The sequence below is a fragment of the Vespa mandarinia genome, chromosome 14, assembly GCF_050613455.1.
Source record: "Vespa mandarinia isolate Hongniang chromosome 14, ASM5061345v1, whole genome shotgun sequence".
Classification (NCBI taxonomy): Eukaryota; Metazoa; Arthropoda; class Insecta; order Hymenoptera; family Vespidae; genus Vespa; species Vespa mandarinia.
In genome coordinates, this window is record NC_140823.1 from 4,500,001 (window position 1) to 4,517,199 (window position 17,199).

At 34.6% G+C, this 17,199-nt stretch overlaps 1 protein-coding gene across 3 annotated transcripts in view; it reads right to left on the reverse strand.

The window, feature by feature from the left end:
* Positions 1-17,199, reverse strand: part of LOC118440145 (uncharacterized) — a 129,856-nt gene that overhangs the window by 36,065 nt on the left and 76,592 nt on the right. The window contains exon 1 of one of the 3 annotated variants that reach the window (XM_035862758.2): positions 7,840-7,855. The exons of 1 other annotated variant lie outside the window; for it this stretch is intronic. The gene's annotated coding sequence lies outside the window, so the exon portion shown is untranslated. Of the gene's footprint in view, positions 1-4,095; positions 4,199-7,839; positions 7,856-17,199 lie in introns of those variants that run through there. One more of the 3 variants, XM_085661362.1, reaches the window with a different exon arrangement.

Genomic DNA, 17,199 nt, shown 5'->3' on the forward strand with positions numbered 1-17,199 from the left:
AAGAGAGTTTGAATACGGAGATTCCGAGTTGCAATATCAGTAAACATGCTTGAAACAGTTATTAACTAACCCCTAGAACATTCGTCTTAGCCCCAGGCAAACGATTGACTGCCGTTTGCTTGGAAATTCAACGTATATATCTTATATTGTACACGTCTATTCGTGTACTTGAATTTATTTATGGTCCATGCCCTGGGGTATAATTTAAAGCTTCCCCACGTAGGTTATTTCCTTCTTGATCTTTTCTCGTTCAAAAAAAAAAAGAAAAAAAGAAAAAAAAAATAAAGAAATAAAAAATAAAAGAAAGATTATGAATTTATATACTTAACGATAATTGTGCTCGTTCGAGTTTATCTAAATTATGTACAAAAAATTAAACGTACGACTTTTACAATTATCATTCATCATTTACCTATAATTATTTTACATCTCTTAAGTCTCATGCCCTTTTTGCCAAAATAGAAAAATTTCTTTGATTTTTCATTTGTACTCGATCATGTAATTATTATTTTTTTTGTTTTTTTTTGTTTTTTTTTTTTTCTTTCCTTTTTATTCCTTGAAATCACTAACTACATCAACGAAACGTTTTCCAAGGAACAATGATGAAAATTCTCTCGTCGAATCGACGAAGAAACCGATAACCGATTGCAAGCGGAACTAGCAATTTTCTACGAAATTGGTCCTTACTCGAGCCAACAACGACGAAGAAAACGACGACGTCTAGGAAAGATCTCTCGTTTTTGAAGCGGGAAGATTCGATGAAAACGGCACCGCTGTGAGTTCGATGGATACTTCTACGAAAAAGCGAGAAAAAGAAAGAGAGAGAGAGAGAGAGAGAGAGAGAGAGAAAATACTCTATTTCTCTTACTCTCTTATTCCATCTAATTTTACGATTATTTCATTTACGATACGAACGTACTTCATCGATAATTATTAATTTTTAATTATAAATTATTAATTATTATTGAATTATTTCAAACATTTCGATGACATATTAATAAAGAATATCTAATTATTTAGCTATCTCGAAATAACAATATTTACTTGCGTTTCAAACTTAATTAATAAATTATTTTAATTATTACGAAAGGTAATGCGATCTAACCGGGATATATAAAATGAATGAATAACGAAATATAAAAAAGTGAAAAAAAAAAAAAAAAAAAGAAAAAAAAAGAATTCCCTAATGTCTGTTATAAGTATTCAGAACTGTCCTTTCCACATTTCAACGGATGACTGGACAACGTGAAATCATTCCATCGGATTATTACGCGTTTATAGATGAAATCTCCGGTGTATAAGGACGGAAGAGTAGGTCGGTTTTCGTTCTTCGAACTTTGTGCTCGTCGTCTTCCAGCAAGGGAGAATCGATAACCTTTATCCATCGAAGTCACCGGTAACGGCTACAAACGCGAGACTCTATTTCCGTAGAGAGAAAGCGTATAACCTACTTCTTTGGCACAGAGAACGAGTTTAAAAGGGTCCAAACGCGAACTCTAACGCTAATGACGATTAATATCTCCAGGGATTATGAAACGAACTATCGCTTATACGCGAATTGCAACGAACAGAATATGTCGAAAGTCACGACGAATGCTTTTCGTCTTGGGAATATGAATATATTTTTTTTGACATCTTTTTTTCTATCCTTTTGTTCATTCTCAAGAGTCTAACTTTGTACAATTCGAAAAATTTACCGTGACTTTTTCTTTTTTATTAGCCTACATTTGAAATGACAAAGGATGGAGAAGTTTAAACGGGAAAAGGAAAGATAGAAAAAAATTAAATAAAAAAAGAATTAAAGAAATAAAAAATTAAAAAGAATCAAAATCCGAAATTTAAAATGAAACTTTAAACAATCGAAAAATGTAAATCGTCATTGCAAATATTTGTGAAGTATGATATCTACCGTTGGAAAGTATTGTTGTACCGAGATTGAAAATTATACGGCCTCGTGAATTCATGATTTCATTCGTAGTATCATTGGTAATGTTTACATTAACGTTCGTTCTTTCGTTTTGCCTGAAGGGAATCTGCAATTTCGTTGGGTTATTAATAATTTCCGATGATATGTTATTGGTCGATACGCATTTTAATAGTATTTCGAAAATATCAAATTCGTTTAAATGGCTATTTTACAATAAATTTGTCATGTAAACTTTGATAAAAAGAAAAATAAAAAATAATAAATAAGTAGAAAAAAAAAGAATATTGAAAACGGTGATGAAAAAAAAAAGAATAAACATATATATATATATATACAAATATATAAAAATAAATAAATATATATACCTAGATGTACACACAGAATGTGTAAATACAGAATACAAACGTGATATAGAATAGGACAAATAAATGAATGTGATCGATACTCATCGACGTTGTCTCGTGAGAGTTATTAAAAATTTTATGAACAAAAATGAGATCGAACGTTAATATAAGACAAGAAGGAGAACGAAAATATCGCAACGAGGTTGCCAAGTAAAATTTTAAACATCCCCGAGAATATTTCTTTGATATTAGTTTTCTCGCAAAAAGCAGAGAATAATACATATACATCTGTACGCGCACATATATACATACATACATATATACATGCATATATATATATATGTATATATATATATATATGTATATAACTATATAAACTCTCGTACACATATCAACGACTGCGAGTGATTATTTATCTATTATGCAAGTGAAGATAAGAGGAAAGAATAAAAAGTTAAAAGAGAATAGAACGTTCGTAGTTGTTCATCGAATGCGATAAAAGTAACGAGATATATTGGCCATTAAAAAGCTCGTTCCAAAAGCTTTCTTTCTTTTTCTTTTTTTTTTACTAAAATGTGTCTGTCTGTCTCTCTCTCTCTCTCTCTCTCTTTCTTTCTTTCTCTTTCTTTCTCCCTCTCTTTAAATTTTTCTCTCTTTTTCCAGAACATTTTTCTCTCCTATCTCTTTCTCTTTCTCTATCTATCTATCTACCTATCTCTCTCTCTCTCTCTCTCTTTCTTTCTCCCTTTCTCTTATTCTCGTGCGTTTCGTAGATAAGCAACACAGCTTTTCTTGGAAAACGCTCGTTTCACAGGATTATAAATTACTGTCTTACGTCGTTGTCAAAGCGTTAAAGCGTACGAGGATGTTTTCACGAACGCGTCGACTTGGAAGAAATAGAGATTCGTTTCTCTCTCTCTCTCTCTTTCTCTCTCTCGTTCCCTCTTCCTCTCTTTTCTTCTCGACTCTCTGAGGTATAGTCGAGACTTCCTAATGTAAAGATAACGTAAGAACCAGCGTCATAGCGAGTTCGCGTTAGACTTATCTGTACTCGGGATATAAACCGCATCTGCTTATAGTCACGCTCACGATAAATTCCATTTAAAAGCTCAATAGTAAAGCGCCGTATCGTTGTGGAATTCACTTTCTTATAGTAAGCTACATCTACTCAGTGATTATAGCCAACGACATGCACACCTTCTTTCTCTCTCTCTCTCTCTCTCTCTCATTCTTACTCACTAGAGTCATTATCGTAATGCCAATCTATAATTGCTAACTGAACGACTCACGCACGTGTCCACCTATAATTTTAACCATGTTAATGATAACGTATGGATTAGTTCCAAAATTATACGACACTTGAATTTATATTTAAATCAAGAGATATTTCATTACTACAATGTAATATGTAATAATTACAATTTTTTTGTATATCCTTGTTTACGAACAAACGTGAAAGTATTTATCCATTGAATATATTCATTGATCATATGTACATATTATTTATAGGCTTGTATGTAATTCATTAAAATTATGTACACGAAAAACGTATATTTACGTCACTACGTAATTTTTGTTTCTTTCCTCTCTCCACCCTCCCCGAAATAAATATAGTCCGATATATCACGTCAATTAATACAGAGACTGAACATCGCATTTTTTAATTATAATGTAGAACCCATTAAGAGGTCATCTATGAAAGGTGATAAGTAAATGATCTTCGTGATCTTACACCAACAGTCTAGAGAGTTTATCGTTGAAAAGTTCAAAGGATGACGTAATAAGAATGTCGGGGGAAACGTGGTAAAGTAATACCCTAATTACCGGACGATTAACTCGGACGTCGATGTCGCTCGATGTTGAGCGGACTCAACGCGACGGAGGTCGACCACTCTCACTGCGATCCTATCCTATCGGCTTATTAAGTTGCTACCACGAAGTAGACTGCAGGCACGGGAGCAGTACTATAATTCCCTGGGTTATACTGTACTTTAGATGGTACTAAAGTCCCCTATCAGACCGCGCAAAGCGAGTGGATAAGTAAGAGAGCGAAGTCGAAGGGAAAGCTAGACTATGCGCGTGCATGTATCTGTGTATGTATCTATGCGCGCTCCGTTATATTAGTGTCCGTAACTGTGTGTGTGAAAGAGATAGAGATAGACAGAGAGAGAGAGAGAGAGAGAGAGAGAGAGAGAGAGAGAGAGAGAGAGAGAAAGAGAGAGAAACGGAAAGAGAAAGACGAGAGTCTCGTTTTCGATCTCTTTCTCCATCTCCTATCCACTCGAGCTCCTTCGGATAGAGAGACGCCGAGATAAATTGTTTGCCGGTGGGTTTGCTGCTCAAAAGTTTCGCGATATTTCCAACGTTAGTTAAAATTAGTGGAGTTTACCCTGAACGAAATTCTGATAATGCTATCTCTCGTGTCGTGCGACGAGCTTGGTCACTCTCTTTCTCTATTTCTCTCTTACTCATACAAGCACAAACATTCCTTATCTCTATATATGTTATATATGTAACTTTAAATGTACGCGTCAGCTCGTACATGCCTGTCCTCGGGTTACAAGTCTCTTCTACCTTCTCTAGTTCCTCCGTTTCTATCTTCATTCCAGGAAGCTTCTCTTCGCTTTAATTTGGATGAAACAGCGTCCATATTTTTTTCCTCTTTTTATTTGACCATCCGGCACTCGAGTACGCTAACACCTTTGGGAATTCGAGGGCCTTTAATTATGGCTAACGATTAAACTTTGGTAATTATCACGGCGATGACGTTGAGTACGGAACGAGTCAACATCGAAGACTTTTTTAAACGAGAGATAGAAATGAAAAAGATATTCGATCCCAGAGATAGATGCTCTTCAAGTGGAATCAGGAAAGATAATCCTACGGAATAAGCTATCATGCTTCTTTTTATGTCGATACCAGATTATCGATTCCCTTAAGAGATTTCACTAAGCTACCAAGATAAATCTTATCTTTGATAATTAAGATTCTTTTTTTTTCCTTCCATATTCTTTATATTATTCGACTCTTTTGAATGAAATATATTCAGATATGAAAATAACTATCTTAAATCTTAATCTTAGATATAACATTGTATTACGTATATCGATCGAATAAGGAAGAACTCATCGGATATATAATAACTAAGGATTTATTTTATTACAATAGTAATATTTATCAAATTGGAATAGTTACTTTTTCGTTTTATTATTATTTTTTTTTTTTTTTTTTTTTTTTCAAATAAAAATGAAGTGAATCGACGAAAGACCCGGAAAGATTACTTACACAGGATCCTATTGGACTCGGATAAAACTTCTTTAATTATCGTCGCTCCAATTTTCCGCCCTCCGTCGAGGAAATGCTTAATGGAAGAAAACGAAGGGATCGCTCGAAACTATTAGTAGAAAACAGAAACGATTTAAAGAGTTCTCGTGATTTATATAAAGCTATACCGTAGGAAACAATCGCGAAGCGAGAAGAAGGAATCTCGTTAACGAAGGAATAGTATTTTACGAATAACGACGACTCGATTTTTCAAACTTGCTATAATCGTAACCATTCTTTCGTTTCATATTACAATTGATATATCAAATGTCTTCATTTGAACTTTTTACTTTTTACTTTTGAAAGAAATTTTAATTAGAGACAGAATAATCGAAAGGACATATTATTTTTATTACCAATTATAAAATTGAATTAGTAATTTTATCTCTTTTCTCTTTTCTTTCTTTTTTTCTTTTCTTTTTTTCTTTTGTTTTTTTTTTTTTTTTTTTTAATACAAACAATAACAACAATCCTTCAATTTGAACACGAAGAAGTTACAGCAATAAGAAGTTACAATGAACAAATAATTCGATTTTTTTGATATCAGGGTGTGAATAAAAAAGAAGAGAAGGATCAAAAGAAAATTATGTAATAAAAATTCCAAGAACGTAAGATAACCATACGAGCTACGAAGGTACTCGAGAAAGGTAAGCTCGACGAGAAAGTTTTCAGCTTTCCAATGGCGTGTCATGAAAGATCCTGATCCGAGATTGAATCTAAACAAGCGTTTCACGACGTTCGACGAACTAGAAAAAGGAAAAGACAATGATGTTGATGGCATTGAAAACGAGACAAAAATTGTCGAAACTTTTCTAGAATCGAATACTATAAGGATATTATTCTTTTTTTCTTTCTTTTTTTTCTTTTTTTATTTCCCTTTTTTTCTCCAAGTGCTGACAAAGTTTTCTACTTTCCTCTCGTCTCGCACTCGACAGAGTTTTTCTACGATTTTTCAAGGATGTCTGAATTCGCGAAGAACGCAGGGTACTCGTCGTTTCCGTCCTCTTTCTCGTCGTTGACGACGACGACGACGACGACGACGACGACCACGTACGTGGCTGCAAAATGCATTTGCGTTTACTCTGACAACGAGCAGGGTCGTAAAGGATTGCCTCAGACTCTCTCTCTCTCTCTTTCTCTCTCTTTCGCGCGCATACACATATACACGTTTCTATCGCAAGCTCCAAAGCTCTCGTCCCATCGTCAAACCACCCGAATCCAACAAACTTCTCTTCGTATTGCAACGTACAAGCCTTCAAACGCGTGCTACGTCTAACCGACCACACGCTCACTCAAATGTGACGCCTATATATATATATGCATGCACACAGAAAGAGATAGAGAGGTAAAGAGAGATAGAGATAGATAGATAGATAGATAGAGAGAGAGAGAGAGAGAGAGAGAGAGAGAGACGTACATATTCGACAATAATTCACCTAATTTCGTCGCATGAGAGCAAAACCGTAGATTATATGTTCGCGGAAAGCTAGTTATCGGATATCACAGAAATTTCACGCATTTTCGGTGCTTTCAAAACAACAACCAGATCGAACTGACATTTCTAATCGAAAAAGATATCGATAATCTGACATTATTTGTCAAACTCAGTCAGCGTGCCCTCATCTCGTTTTTAACAACGTCTTTTCTACGAAAAAAAAAGAAGTTCCAAATTAAACGTATACTCGTTTTGCTCCAGCTTTATCGTTAGGTCGTTGAACTCGTCTTGACGTCAAGTATGTCACCGAATAAAAATACGTAGTTCTGTGTATAAAAATAAATGGACTTCATCGATAACTCGTTTAAAATAACACCGATCAAATTTTTGTAGTCCATCATAATGTTTATCCGCTTATTGTTTGTTTACTGAAATTAAAAAAAAAAAGAAGAGAAACTAAGAGAGAAATCATGTTAAATATTTTTGATACTTGAAATATTAAATATTAAGTAATCGTATGTTATTGAGGTACGTAATAATATTTTCGTAACGGAACGAAAGTATATGATCTCTTGTAACTTTGGATAATATCCTAATTAACACTAATTAAAACTATTCGAATGTGGAATGATTTTGTAGTTATACGAAATTCGGTCAAACTCTACGTATGTAGGTTTCTACGTTAAATCCACTCGGCTAATTGTTCATTGTACATCCGTGAAAAACTCTCAGTTCTTTGCATTACAATAACGATTCTACTCTGATAAATGTAATTGCGAAAGACTGATAACAATTTTAATAAATTTTACCTTCGTTGAAACGTTTCATCCAATCTTCGCCGAAGTAATCTGCAATGAAAAATTAGAAGAGATATTTATTATTAATCATATTTTCATTTCGTTTATTTCAATAATGATTTAACGGTATAACGTTTGTGTCTAATTAGTATCAGACAATTGTTTCATTCTTGTAAATAAAAATTATTAAAGATGATATTAAGCGTTTCATTTGACGTGCCATGAATATTATGTTAACGCATATTCTCCATGGACATATGTAACACGTCGAATAACGAGAGTTATAAACGTTTGAATAACGAGAGTTTTAATATTTATTATACGCATGCTCAGTTACATCCACATACTCGTTCATTTTACAAACACAAAATGATCGAAAAGAGAAGTCCAACAAGCTGCTAAACTTTTACGTTCTCTATCGATACTAACGACTAATCGATAACTCAAACAAAACTTTTGTAAACTAACGACGTACTCGAGATCATTTTTATCATAAATTCGAACGATCTGGATAAAAGTTACATTAAAAATTCTATATTCCGTCCATTCATTATATAACAGCAATTAGAAGTTCCATCATTAAAAAAAATTTTAAATTGTAAAGATGTTTATCGCATGCTTTTTTTTCTGTTTCTTTGATCGTAAAAATACAAAAGATTTCGAAAGAATTACTCGAAAGACTTTCCATCACGTTATTTCTCTTTTCTCTCATATAAAATCTTTCATTTTAATCAACTACTACAAATATCTATGGAGCTACGTAGTAAACAAGTATTTCATATAAGCATTATATAAATAAATAAAATGTTTTCTATTTCAGTTGAAGGGAAGAAAAAGCTGCAGATTAATTAAATAACTTTCTTAATACATTCTGTGCCGGCTATAGAATTACTCGGGGAAAGAAATAAAGAAAGGAAAAAAAAAAAGAATTGCCACCCATTTATTTGCCTTTACGTTCTGATAAAAGACGAACGATAGAATCAAAAGAAATAAAAGAAGTGAAAAATGTGTCACCCTCTTTGATCGAACAAGATGCTTCGTCCTTTCACATATATGTATTGAGAAAGATGAGGAGGAGCTTATATTCAATGGCTTGGATTCTGAAGGTACGGTTAACCATAATAGAAAGCTCTCTTTTAATGCTCCTCCGATTATTCTAGGGCGACATGCTGTGCTACCGTTTTCCTAGACTGGATAGCTGCTAAGCTAACTCTCTCTCTCTCTCTCTCTCTCTTTCTCTCTCTCTCTCTCTCTCTCTATGTGTAGTTGGAAAAGTTGGTGTGTATGTTTAGGAGAAGAACGCGTTGGCTAATGTGTGAAAAACAAAAGGTCGAACGCGACCGAGAACACACAACGTGCTTTACAGCGACCGTCACGATGCGAACCAATGGCTCGTATTCAAGTCGTGAGCTTTCTCTTACTACTACTACACTATTACTCCTCCTCCTGTTACTACACTATTACTCCTACTATTACTACTACTGCTACTACTCCTGCCACTACTACTAATATGAAAGCTGTCCTGTTGCTGTCGTTGCTCTTGTCTTTTTTCTTTTCTTCTTATGGAAGAATGGGCTCTTGTCGAGAAATATAACTCAATGTGATTGATTTCTGTAATTTTTAACAATTTTACGAATATTATAAAAATATTAAAATGTATTTTATGCATTATATGAATATAAAGGAATACTAGATTATAATAAAAGTATTTTGAAATATATATATATATATATAACATATATAATATATATAAGTAGATATACATATGTCTATAGATGTCTCTTTTTAGTAAGCTTATGTGAAATCTCAAGAGAAATTCTTTTCTATCCTGAATGTAACTGCAAATTCCACGAGTCGATATGTTTCGATATGTATTGAAAGCTACGTACATTGAACTTTTTCAACAACATTCTCCAATAGTATTGACGTGTGTTTCGATGATCGATGAGCTTACAACGAGTTACCTTTATCGTCATATTTTTTCTATTTGTCCATGTGTATTTTTTGTCCTTTTTTTTTAGTTTTTGTCCTTTTTTTTCTTTCTCCTTTTTTTTTCTTTTTTATCTCAATAAATTCATTCACGATTGATCAATGAATTGTTAATAGATCGTTACCCATTTATTTTCGTTTAAAATGGTAATATAAAATAGATTTTTTTTTCTTCTTCCTCTTTTTATTAACATCTTAGTATTTACATATGTGTCCCGTGAGAGAAAGAAACAAAGAAATGTCGTACTTTATTTACTTTCTTTCCTCGTCGATAAAATATTCATACGATCGTAGAGAGAAAAAATTAAAGCGATCGCTGATTTCAAACAATAGGAAATATTCATCGAGCCATTTCAGTTCTCTGAAAGCAGAGACCTCAAATATTTTCCATGAACCTTCGTTTTTCAAATTTAATATCTACCTATCTATGAACATGGCTCATGCTCGTTCGTAAATAAATTTTCAACATGCGGTTATTCAACAAGTAAAAGTTATAAATTGGTCAAATGTTCCAATCATCAAAGCGAATATTCGATTGAAATTTTTGATCTCGATTTGTAAAATATTGAAGAAAATAAAGTAGAAGAAAGAAAAGATAATGAAAAAAAAAAAAAAAAAAAAAAAAAAAAGAAAGAAAAAAAGAAAGGAACGTGCGTAATGCACTGTCACGATTCGTTTACACTTCTCGAACATCTTTTCTATTTCTCCCTTTTCTTTTCTTTTTTCTTCACTTTCTTTTCTCTCTCTCTCTCTCTCTCTCTCTTTTTCTCTCTTATCCTTTCAGCTATCCATCTTTCTCATTCTTCATGTTGAGAGACTAAAAGAAAAAGACGACGTGAGATACAAGAGAAAAGTGAATAGGAGAGCTCGTTTGTCACGGCTTGTTGTGCATTTTCAATTCGAGCATAATAATTTTGCAATATACGTTCGCGGCAAATAAACCTTCAACTACAATTCTAATTTTATATACGTAAATACAAATATTAAATCAATGTCGCCATTAATTTTTATTTTTCTGATAAAAGTTACATGTACATATGCGATCGCGTTCAGCCAGTTTTCAAAATATTTTTCTATTTATACGATGAGTTTACTCATTTTCAACGAACGAATCTTTTTTCATCCGGACGAATTAAATATATATCGAACACAATGTATTCCATAAAAACAGAAAACCTTTGTTTCTTTTTGCGTTTTTACAAAAAGCGTTATGACTATAGACAATAGGGGAAATAGGATGAATCGATTACAAAGTGGTTAAATAACACGCTCAACTAGTAATCTGTAACAAATATAGATCAATGTAGCACTTGCAAAGCGTATTTCGTGTCATCGAAATAGTTTTGTCGGTACGACAAAGTGTCCTCTTATATTTCGGAGATATAAGGACCGCACTATTATGATGGTTTTAATAACGTCCTACGAAAATACCCATGGAAAATAGTTTTGCTTGAACGTACACAACAACGGACCGTTTAATGGAAAATACTAGCACGATTTGAGAACCGATGAAAGGCAATATTGAAAGAGAAGGAGAGAGATAAATAGAGACAAAGAGATGGAAAGAGAGAGAAAGAGAGTATGCGTGTGTGTGCGTGTGTTGCATGCGACGAGGAAAATGAATCGCCTATGGAATTTGATGTCCCTTCGACCTCGGTGCCACGAACTTTTAGCCTCTGGGGTAATCGGGAATGCATGTCGCCTGTAAGCCACTCGAGTTAGATACGTTTCCTGTCCTTCGAAAAGCTGCAAGAGTAACGATAGTGCAGACTCAAATGATTTACGCTAGCCGTGCTTTATCGTTCGGCTAGCACGATGTCTAGGCATCGTATGGATGCAGCGCTGGACCATTCTTTTTCTTTTTCTTTTTCTTTTTTTCCCTATTTTTTTTTCTCTTTTTCTCTTTTTCTTTCTACGTACACATACACCATCTATATAGATACGTAAGTACTATTCGCTCGTCCCTTTTTATTCGGTGCCCCGCGGTCACGTTCTAAAACTTTTATCGAGAGCAACCCTTCTACCATCCTTTTTACATTCCATTCGCGAAGAAGATACGCGGAAAGAGCTTGTGTTTCGTGGAAACTCGAGAGAATCTCCTCTCCACTTTCGTGCCACAAGATGATTTTAACAGGAAAGTACGACGAAATGGTGAACGATGTTTCTTTTTTCTTTTTTTCTTTCTTTCTTTTTCTTTTGTTTTTATTATTATTATTATTATTATTATTATTATTATTATTATTATTATTATTATTATTATTATTATTTATTTCCTTCCTTTGTACATGCGTGCATGTGTGTGTGTATATGTCTGTGATGTATTCTTCAAGAGGTGGACTTGAAAAAAAATCTTTTTCAAAGGATCCCTTGCTTTTTCCACGATTATTATACGAAACGAGGTTGAAATATACATCGTATTCTCTCTATTTTATATACGAATATTTTACATATGTTTGGACTTATTTACTTTTTTATAAATATATATATATATATTTTCTAACAAATAGCGTCTCGTAATGACTCGTCGAGAATATTAAAAATTTATTAATGTATTATGTCAGTTCAAAGAATGAATAAATAAGAGAGAAAGAATGGGGGTGAGAGAGAGAGAGAGAGAGAGAGAGAGGGAGAGAGAGAGAGACAAAATTAACAACGCGACTTCTTCGATGTAATATTAATTATAAGAAGGAACTAACGATCCAACGAAAGCGGCTCATTTTCCTTTCTCTCTATTGTTCGTCTACAACGTCCAATTAACGCAATTTTTCCGCTTCCTTCCAGATTTTTATACACGGACAATCTTGTTCTTGTTGGCGACGAATTATCGACAATGAGAAGGAAAAAATAAAAAAGAAAAAAAAAAGAAAGAAAGAAGAAGAAGAAAGAAAGAAAGGAGAAGGAAAAGAAAAAAAAGAAAAAGAAAAGAAAAGAAGATACTTACCAAACGAAACCTTCCCCTCCCACCCACCCCTTTCTCCTACCTCTTACTTACTATTGTCTTACGTGTATCCTAATCACAGAAAAATGTTTCATTTCTCATAGCGTGTCGACACATTATCTTCGATTCCGTGTGTACCCGGTCTAATGGAAAAACAGGAGGAAAAAAGAAAAAGAGAAAAAAAAAGAATAAAGAAAGAAAAAAGAAAAGAAGAAAATGGATACGAAAGAAACGAGAGAACATATGTATACGCGAACGAAAAAAAGAACGAAAATAGAGAAAGGAGAGACAGAGAGAACGAAACGTCTCTCCTAATAAAGCTCGTCGTGGATAGATACGCTTGTATGGATCCAACTCGAAGGCAACTCGTGCGAGTTTCTGCGACGACGATAGACTCATCCTACCTAGCTCGACCATTTTCAACCAGCGTTACTACTACTACTACTATTACTACAGTACTATCACTATCACAACCAACACCGCCACCATCCCTCTACCCGTCTCTCTTGCCTCCAGCTACCTCGCCCGTTCCTCCATCGCCACCCGAAACCTCTTTCTATCGCTTTTTTTTTCCCTTTCCCTCTCATTTTCTCTGGCTTCTCTTCTCGCTCTCTCCTACCAAGCGAACCCATACCGCATTCCATTGAAAAAAAGCAGCTTTTTGTTACTACCCCTGCCAAATAAACATGCTCGTTCGACTACGATTTACGTGTAGTATTCCAGCATTGCAACGAGACGCGAATTCCAAACCCTGCTACTCCCAGTATATTTCGTTCGTGAACCTCAACGAAAGAAGAGAAAGAGGGAGAGGGAGAGAGAGAGAGAGAGAGAGAGAGAGTGAAAGAGAAAGAAATAAGTCGTCGATATCAGTGAAACGGAAGAGAGAGATGGAACTATATAAAGCTCGGATTAAAATGGTTAGCGCGCGAGGACTATGCACGAAAGGGGGATTGTTTCCGATCGACGAGAGTAAAATCGAATTCTAGGATTAATAAAAAATTCAATTATCGGTAAAGCCGAAGGTTACATAGGAGGTTGCGTACGTACTATCCTAGTGGTAAAAGGTCGAAGATTAATCCTGCGCATTTGATGCATTTTCAGAGTGGGATTAAGGATCTGTCTCGTTTGCCCTATCGAACTCATATCTAAAAGAAAAGCGAAAGAGAAAGAGGAAAAGAAAAAAGAAAAACAAAAGGACAAAGAAAATAAGAAAACCCATAGATAATGTTGTTTCTCTTTTGATTTCTGTACTTACTTTGAACGTAATATTTTTCTTTTTCTTTTTTTTTTTTTTTTTTTTTTTTTTTAATTATCAAACGCTCTTACCAAACGTAAAAAAACTTGAGACGAGCACCACCGGGAAAACTTTATATCCGATTGGTCAAAGCAACGTTTCCTTTCGACAGAAAATTTCCATTTTGCTTTTTGACTTCTCGTTAACGAGAATTCGAACGAGAGGATTGCGTTCTTCTTCTACCAATCACAATAAACGTCCCTCGTCCTATTCACGGCTTACGCCTATCCTTCTTTCGCAATTAACAATGTCCCAGCAGATACGCTCGCTCGAATTTACGGCTGTGGTCGCCGGTAAAAAAGCGTTGTGGGATTCAGGGAGATTTTAATGAAGTTTCCCGGCTTGCACATGCATCCGACCGGGAGCAACTCATGCGTGCATTCGCGATAGAGTCACCCTCGTGTCTCTCCTATACCTCTCTTTCCCTTTACCTCTCTCTCTCTTTCTGTCCTGCTCTTTATCCTCCACCATGTCCCCAAACTCTCTTGACGGTACGCTTCAGCCACTGATCCAAACGGTTACTCTATCCTCTCTCAACCCTCTCCACCCTTTCGTCTCTGGTGTCACCTGATAACAACGCCACTCTTTCTCTTTTTCTCTTGCCCTCTCTTTCTTTCTCTCTCTCTCTCTCTCTCTCTCTCTCTCTCTCTCTCTCTTTCTGAATCCCTAGAAATAAAAATCAAAAACGAGTCTCCTTTGTTTTACCCCCAACGAATCTTCCCTTCTCTTTTTACTACTTGCCTTTTCTCTTTTCAAAACTCCTCGTAGTTTGAACTTAATCGCGGCGACCATGCTAAAGGATTTAAAAAAAATAATTACGTCGACCTCGCGTATCTATTTCCTTTCTTTCTTTATCTTTTCCGAACCTCGTCGACTCTCCATTATATAGCTTTATCCTTACTCGTTCTATCCTAACCATTGCCAATTCTCACAAGTATCTCGATAATCACATCTTCGAATGTTTTCAACCATCTTTCAATAACGTCACGAAGATGCTTTACTTTTCTTATTTTCTTTCTTTTCTTCCTTTACTTGTTTATTTTAATGAACAAAAGAAAGATCTCTCTCTCTCTTTCTTTCTCTCTCTCTCTCTCTCTGTCTCTCTCTCTCTCTGTCTCTCTCTCTGTCTCTCTCTCTGTCTCTGTCTCTGTCTCTGTTTTACCTGTACACGAGATCGATACATGCCTTCGAGCTTGCCTGATAACGAGGCCACCCAAGGCGTCGTCATTGTCAACGATTTAATTGGACGAGTTGTCGACGACATGAATCCTTATTGATCGCTAGCGGAGAAGAGGTATATCATGAAATTTCTTGATAAAAAAGGATTAATTACACGTAGATAATCTATGAAGTCTGTTTTATCTTACTCAGCTTCGTTAATTTTTATAACGCGTAACAAAATTCCGGTGGAAAATCGATCAATGGAATATAATTAAAACTTGAAAGAAAATTTTTAATTAATCGCTACCACAGTAAGTTAATAAATTCAAATGGATAAAATATCATGAATTAATATCAAGGTTTGAAAAAAATCGTGGAAATTTTAATAACTCTCATTGGTATATACAATTCAATGTATATAATTTATTTCTGCGTGTGCGCATTGGTAAATAACTTCAAGAAAATTATTGCAATGCAAAATTCATCTATAAAAAATTAATTTGTTATCTAATTAAATCGAGGATGAACAAATTTCGAATAGCCGAACGTTTCAATTTAAGTATCGATTTCCGTTCTCAGGGTTAGTTCGGGTTCCCTTTCAATCTCTTTTACTTTTCTTCCTTCAACTCCTTTCGTTTGTCGGTCAAGATTTTTCAACTTTTTCATTCAGTGAGTCGATCCCTGTAGGCATTCGTCGTGATGATGATGACAATGACGACGACTACGACGACGTTGAATCTTCAAATACTTTTCCTTAGGTTTATCAAGCGAAGCGCACAGCCTACCTTACCCTACCTTATCCCACTCTACTCTCTACCTTCCCTTGCCTAGCAGGCGCTTTTTACGTGAACCACGAAAAGAAGAGAGATCGACCATGCTGGTACTCATCTCGCGAAGAGGTAAAGTGGTGCGCACGGCCGACCTCGATATTTCTTTTTTTTTCGCTATTCTGTAGAAAACTAAAAAAGGCGCCATGAATTACTAGAAAAAGAGAAGGAAAAATTGGGAAAGAGAGAAAGAGAGGGATGAAAAAAGTACTGAATGTGTATGAAAGAGAGAGAGAGAGAGAGAGAGAGAGAGAGAGACGAAGTTCTACCTCGTCGAGATTTGTGTCTTTGCGAGAAGAAGAAGGTAACGAAGAAGAAGAAAAAAAAAAGAAAGAAACGAGCTAGAAGTAATGAATACGACCTTCCATTTCGTCCTTCCGCAATATGTCTCCGTTTAAGAAACAAGAAGTAAAAAAAAAAAGAAAGAGACAGAGAGAGAGAGAGAGAGAGAGCAAGTATGCAGTAATATATTTAATTAACAAGAATAGAAAAATATTAGTACAATGATTAAACGATGCATGTCAATCTATAAACATTAATAATATATATATATATATTATTAAAAAAAATTGAATACTCATTATAATCAAAGGAGATATTGCAGAGGCAAACATTGAAGGAAAAGAGACCAGCCTTCTGTTGCTTTTCACATGTTAAATTTCTTTAAATTCACGTACCTGGGATATATCCATCTGTAAATTTAAACTGGGCCAACCTGTATATAATCAAATGTTATATAAAAGACACGGACTGTTCTTGTTAAGAACACGTTTTTCCAACGTCACGTACAAATATTTATAAATGTTTCGCAAAGAATGAGATATTTCCAGGGAGAGAAAGAAAGGAAAAAAAAAAAAATAAAAAAAAAAATAAATAGAAAGACAGACAGACATAGAGAAGGAGAAAGAGAGAGAATGAGAGAACAGTAAAGAGAATAAGGTATTAACTTGTCATTAATTATACCGATGAATCCGCAAAAGTGGTCGTTGATACAAGGAAGTAAAGAAGGAAAGAATAACCTAGAGATGAGAAAAAGATTTGAAAAGAGAGAGAGAGAGAGAGAGAGAGAGAGAGAGAAAGAGAAAGAGATAGAGAGAAAGAGAGAATTGTTGAAGAAAAACGATCTAACTCTTCAACGGACAGTGATTAATTCTTCAAGTAAA